The sequence below is a fragment of the Lepidothrix coronata genome, unplaced genomic scaffold, assembly GCF_001604755.1.
Source record: "Lepidothrix coronata isolate B3197 unplaced genomic scaffold, Lepidothrix_coronata-1.0 Scaffold231, whole genome shotgun sequence".
Lineage (NCBI taxonomy): Eukaryota > Metazoa > Chordata > Aves > Passeriformes > Pipridae > Lepidothrix > Lepidothrix coronata.
Genome location: NW_016690411.1, coordinates 1,184,393 through 1,191,200, shown reverse-complemented (window position 1 = coordinate 1,191,200; position 6,808 = coordinate 1,184,393). Strand labels below are relative to the sequence as shown.

At 39.6% G+C, this 6,808-nt stretch overlaps 1 protein-coding gene across 1 annotated transcript in view; it reads left to right on the top strand.

Annotated features, from left to right (window-relative positions):
* HENMT1 (HEN1 methyltransferase homolog 1) overlaps positions 1-1,126 on the top strand; it is a 32,317-nt gene extending 31,191 nt beyond the window's left edge. Inside the window, exon 9 of the transcript XR_001877884.1 lies at positions 1,021-1,126. The gene's annotated coding sequence lies outside the window, so the exon portion shown is untranslated. The remainder of the gene's footprint in view (positions 1-1,020) is intronic.
* Positions 1,127-6,808: the final 5,682 nt, after the last annotated feature.

Sequence of the window (6,808 nt, the reverse complement as noted above, 5' to 3'; positions counted from 1 at the left end):
GTCCCGCCGGCGGAAACCTCCTGTGCCGTTCATTTCAGAGCACTAACAGAACAAAGCATCATCTAGACCTCGGACTTTCAACTCCGAATTTAGGTACCTTGTACTGCAGTTCAAACCTTATCGGGGTTTTGTACAGCCGTTCAACCTGTAATTTACAAATAACGCCGCTTCTGACACGAGCAACAGATGCTCATAGTCTCGTAGAAAAGGAGGGTGTGCTCATCGGTGTTTACATTTAAGAACAGTTGTCTGGCATAGGCGATTACAGCAGTACACATGGGACGCTCTTGTTTAATGTACAATTCAACACCAGCATATGCTCTCCAGAGAGCAGCTTTGTCTCAAAAACCCATTCAAGAGGATTTAAGCATAAAACAAGCTCTGAGCACCCTCCATCAGCAGATCAGTTTCCTCTTTACAGTGTTGCGTAAGAAAACTAACGCACAACAGTCTTCCCACAAGTAAGCACTTATTCACATGGTAAGAAAAAGAATCTGTGAGATTATGCACGGAGTATGATGCTGAGCCCCTGAAATCTTGCAGCTAGTGAAAGGAGGCTGCCCGTCATTCAGTATAAATACATAGAAATATATTTTTTGTGGAATACATACCTGATGAATAGAGGTATCGCAAACGATGTGTGGCTAAGTATACCAAAATGTCCACAACTGTCCTGTAGAATAATGCTGGGGGAAAAAAAGGTGTCTGGAAAGAAATGCTCTTGGGTTTTTTGTCCTACAACATGCAGAAAAAGAATTTATATACAGTTTTCTAGTAAGAAGAGCTACATGGGTAGTTCTGACTCCATTGTCAGTTTCACATTCCTAACGAAGAATTCCCTACAAAACTCCTAAGGTCAAGTAATAACTCTGAAATAAGTATTTTAATTGGAGTAGAATTAATAAGAAGACATCTTAGAGAGGAGATCTAGGCATTTGGCCTTGACCTAGGACTTCCCCCTTGAGAACATTTCTTTAGTCTGCCCTAAAGTAATCCTGAAAAATCTTTTCTCCTTAACAGACCACAAGAGCCTACAATATATCATACAAGGCAACTCTCTGAGCACTGCACTCATCAGCTCTCTGTTCAAGGAGATGGAAAGTGAAAAGCTTTCAGCACCTAAAGGGACTAAGTATTTAGCTGATATCAAATCATACTAAGATCCTTCTTTCTTTAAAGGCTAAAGAACAACTCCAGAGTTTTGTTAAAAACACAGGGTTCTGGTTGAGAAAAGCAATTACCCTATTTAACTGGAAGGTCCAGCATATTAAGATGTAGGAAGAAAAATAGGGTTACAGGCCAGATAAATTATCTGTTGAAGTTCAATACAGTTCATCCAGTTATTGAACAATCCCTTAAAAAAATCTGAATTAATTCACTCCTAGTCAGAGAAGAAATAAATCAGCAACCTTCATAAATTATTATAGCCTGCGTGCTCTGAGTAGCATCCCCTGCAAGCATCTCCTCTATATAACTGAATGCTTCAGGAAGCTGTTAATGTGCTGACCTGCAAAAACCTTAACAAGCCTCACCTGAGTCCTCATCCACACCCCGCTCAAGGGACCCATTTAAGCTCAGCTCCAAGCCATGAGTCCTTATTCAAACCTTGTACCTTTATCTGTCTGCTGGATGGTGGTTGTGCTGTCTGTACCTCGTTGTGGACCCTGACTTGCCTGGTGGCTTCCTAACTCATCTCAGAGCTGTCTCTTTTTATTGTAGATGTGCCTCAATGTGGTTGCTGTTGCTAGACTGGACCCTGAGGTGCATTCCCAGCCTCAGGCCTGCCTTGCTGCAGTAGATGCCTCCTCTCCCTGCTTAGGGGACTGGGGGGAACTGGGGGGGGGTGGGCTCTGGGCTCTAGCTGGGGAGGCCCTGCCTTGCTGTCTGGGTTCTTGCGCTCATCCTCCTGCTCTTGAGGAGAGAGCTGGCCCTTGCTGTGCCCTGCCAGCCTGTGGTGCTGACTGCTAAAATAAAGGCAAGGGTAGGTGCCAAATGCCTTTAGGAGATTTGAGTCAAAGGCAATCCTTACCTGAAAAAGCCCAATTCTATTCCAGGGCTATATTTACATTCTGAACTGGTGTCTAGAAAAAACCTTTGTATTGAGTATAGCCTTCTTGTCCAAAAGAGTCAAAGTCAAAAGTGTCAGAGTATAGATTTTTTAAATATATTTAGAGTATTTAATCAAAAGATTCTCAGAATAGCAGAGGAGTTTTTCAAAAAAGGATGAACACTGTGGGTAATGGACTAATTCTGTGTTGTCATTGATAAAAAACTTCTGTAAGATTAAAGCACTGGGGTTTTATTTTAGGAGAAATTCCTAAATCTTGAAGGAAGTTGGATGTTATAGGTATAAAACTCAATGATTCAAGAAAAATCAGTGTTTTACAAAATGCCACAGTTACACTAGAATAAAACAAATAATTCAAAAGCTGTTTGCTCTCCTGAAGAATATTTCAGTTACAAAACTGTAGGGTTAAATAGGGAATTTGCGAACAGGTGAAGCTCAGCTCTCTGGGATTTTTAAATCCTGCAGAGCATCAGTGTCTCTGTCATTGTTGGAGGTGGTACTAATGCCATCTGTGTTCAGCCCCTTGGCCTGTATGTTTTCTGCAGCACCATTTTTCTGCTGAAGGCTTAATTTCTGACCTGTAGCTCTTTTTCCTGAGAGTAGTGGCATCAGGAAAGCATTGAAATGCTTTCTAGGTTTGACTTTAGATGGATCACTGCTCTGGCTCTGACATAAGGTCTGGGCTACAACCTGTACTCAGATCAGTGCTTTCAGCATCAGTCCATTGTAAGCACTCTGTCTTGGCCATGGAAGAGATTAGTTGGGATGTCTGAAGTGAAATTAAACCAAAAAGTGACATCTGTTGGAACTAAATGCAATGTGTGTAGGTAAAGTCTATAATCATGACACTTCTCTTGCTGCTCTAAGAAATGTGTGATGAAGTCTCAATTGTCCAAGTGTGTTTGTACATGTTTACTACAGACCCACAGAGCAGTCTCTCCAATTAGCCTCTGAAGGATCACTGCCTTAATGTAGCCTGGTTATTTAAAGCTGTGCTGTAAACAAAGCTCAGGTAACAGCCCCAATCGTGAGAGGTCTGTGCCCTCCAAAATGGTGATGTGTCACAGAAAAAGTCAGAACCCAGCTGAACCTCCACTGATGATTTTAAATCATGATTTCTTAATTGGTAAATTATATTTAGATGCATTACAGAACCAATCTTTGAGTTAAGACATAATTTTTTCATGCTAAACCAGTCCAATGCTGTGTGCTAGACAATTCCCAGTAAAGAAAAATATGAAAATAATAAAATAATCTGAATTTGCTATAGCTTGTTACTATGTGATAGTAAGGTTCCAAAATATGCTTGTTTTGAAGAATTATTTTATAGTTTAAAACTGAGCTAATTATATCTGTATAATGAAGCAAGTATTCATTTCACCCTAAACAAATTTAAAACACTGAACTTTGTTTTTGCCTTTTAAATATTTATTGCCTCTGTGTTTTTTAATTATATCTCACATGTGTGACCTGAAGGCTGCTCTGTCAGGTGACATAAAACTTCTGGATGACCATTTTTTAACTATGTAGCAGAACTGGATTTGATCTCATCATTTAAAAATTACTCCCCTGCAGTCCTTGGAGTTAAGCCAGAAATGACTTCTGGTTCATGCAGTATAAGATTTTAAAAATTTTAAGATTATTATGAAGAGTTTCCTTACAGAAAAAGAGCTACAGTATATAGAGCAGACACCAAATGATGCAATTCAGCTGACTTACCTTTTAGTAGTCTATTAAAAAAATATATTGTCTGCTTCTAGTCTCTGAGGTTTTGTGATATTTATAGCACTTCATCTAAGTGAATAGTATTGATGTAATTTAAATATTTATTGCACATGTATGGATATAATACTAATTAAAAGCTTCTGTTCTAGAAAGTTAAATGCATATATTTTTCTGATGCTTTTGATGGTCTGATACTAATCAGTGTTAAGATAAAAAAGCCTTATAGCACTAAAAACAATATAAATGTTACAGAATTTTAAAGAAAGCATTTAAAATAAGGTATCTTGGGCAAAGATATTTCTTGACTTCGATGTCCTTTACAGCTCTATAGTTCCTTCAAGCAACGTAAAAACCAGGAGTGCAAAATGATGATCTATTCAAGACTCCTTTTTAACAAATGGGGACTCTGTAAATGATACAGCTCCAAAACCTGCCACAGAAGACCATTTGTAAAAGAAATTATAGTTATGGTAGTGCCTGCTTCCAAGTAATCAGCAAGACTCATTTTCTGGTTAATGTAAATGAAGCAAATCTCTGGATTTGTGATCACTGTCTCAGATGTCACTGCAGGAGGTTAATTAGACATAACTAGTGTCTGTATCTTTCAAAGAGCAATGGCTTTCTCAGATGTGTACCTGATAGTTTATCTATCGACATGTGCAAAATACCTGAGACTCTCACCTATTTGTCTTATTGCTCTCAGCCAGTCAGACTAAAGTCAAAGCATTTAAACCTTCTGCACAGCTCTGTGCTACTTACTCCATTTTCGGGGAGATCGGTGCAAATATGAAAAATTAATTTCACTGTTGCGTCACATCATGGATAAGCAGTTGGGCCAATGATATACAGCCGGTACTTCCAACTTCTGCTGTGTGTGCAGAATCTATTTGCACATGGGCATTGTCTAACCATCAAGCTCTGTTATCTTGTCTTTTCTCTGTGGCCTCCTCTTTGTGTAGGAATACACAACTCCTGACAGTACAACATGTTCTATATAAATTATAACTATGCAGGATGCACTTAGGAAAGCCAAGCCTGACAGAAGTAGCTTTTTTTCTTGTTGCTTCAGGAAGAACAAATGCATCTCTTCCTCGATTACCTTGAACTTTGGACTATTGACACTAACTTTTCACATGTGTTAAGGAGAGGTAGAGTTTTTAGAAAAAAAGTCAGTATTTCATTGTGGTTCTCATCTTGATCTTTTATTTATACTACTTTGTACATTAGTCAATCATGCCCAGTCAGACTCTACTTTCAATCCACATTCCTGATTAATTATACTAGATGCTCAATCAGTCCACAAATTTCTATGTATTGCCACTTAAAATAACAATTATATTTAATTGATTTTTAAAAAAGTGTGTATATATAATCTATATGTATACACTCTGAAGCTGTTACCAAGGTAGCATGTCTGTTATTATGGTGCTAGGAAAGATATTGGCACTCAGTGCCTGCAGTTTCTGGTGAGTGCTTGCATATGTCTTCATTGATCGTGTGGAAACGATGAGCTGATGTTGAACCTGTAAATGACATTAGCACACACTATACGGTAAAACTGCCAGAGGCCAGCTGAAGTGTATGCCTCAGGTATTTGGTGTTAATTTTGAGTGGTTCTAGTTCATGTATGGTCTTAATGTACAAGTACAGTATTTAGTATGATACCATATAAGAAAATAAGTGTAACTCATCAGGACCTTAGACCATGACAATGCTGGATATTAGGAACCTACTGACAGGCAGTGGGAGCTTAGAGTAGCACTGTTTCATTCCCATGTATGTCTCATATCTATGTATTATATTCAATAATGAGTAGAGATATTAGTTGCATATTCTGAGTAGTGATAAAAGAGAATGTTGCACTCCTGTACTTCATTAGATAAAGATGTAAGGATGATGGAATCAAAGGCTGCACTACTTAGCAGTATTACATCCCTGGGATGCAGTGACCCTCAGCAATATTCACATTCCTTATTCCAGATAGGGGTGAAATATGTTCAGGCTCTGCCTATTCCAATATACAACATTAGCTGTGCTAACAAAGTAACATATTTGTATTTGGACCTGCTTTGTTTTGCATATTTACTAGTTAGGTGGAGGTAGCAGAGTATACTCTTGTCAAGTTTCCAGATGTGGGGGATCACCTGGTGTGCTCAAGTACGGGGCTGCCATTCAGAGAGGCTGGAGGAAAGGGGTGAGAGGGACCTTATGAAATTCAACAAGGACAAACATGAAATACTGCATATAGGAAGGAATAGTCTCTTGCAACTATACAGACCAGGGAGCAGCTCTGCTGAGAAGGACCTGGGAGTCTTGGCAGAGAGCAAGCTGAGCATGGGCCAGCAGCACTCTGGACTATATTAACAGGAGGATGGTGAGGAGATTAAGATTATCCCCTTTTACTCTGCACAAACTAGACTGTATTTAGACACTCTAGTCCAGTTCTGGGCTAGAAAGTCATGGATAAAGCGGAGAGTTCAGCAGATGGCCACCACAATACCTGAGGGCCGGAGCACTTGTTCTGTGAGGTGGGGCTGAGGAAACTGAACTTGCCCAACCAGGAAAAAATAAGGCTGTGGGGAGGGACTTAAAAGGAGGCCTCCACTTTCCTACTACCTACAGAGTTTACAATGAAAAAATGATCAGGATCCTTGTAGTGGGGTATGGTGGGATGATAAAAGACAGCAAGCATAAACTAAAATGAGAACAACTCAGAGTGGATCAGAAGGGAAAATATTGTTCCCTGTGAGGACAGTCAGGCTCTAGGCCAGGCTGCCTGGAGAGATTGTCCAGTTTCCATCCTTGGAGGTCTTTAAGGTTGAAATAAACCTGAGTAACCTGGCCTGAGTTCATGGGTGAGCTTTCTTTGAGCAGGAGATCCCTTCCCACCACACTCACTCTGTGATTCAATGAACCTATAACACAACCTGTCAGTCTTTACATACGCAAGTCATAAGAGCGTGTAGCCCTTTTTCAAACACTAGTCTGTGGTCAGACAGTGTAACACATGAGCTT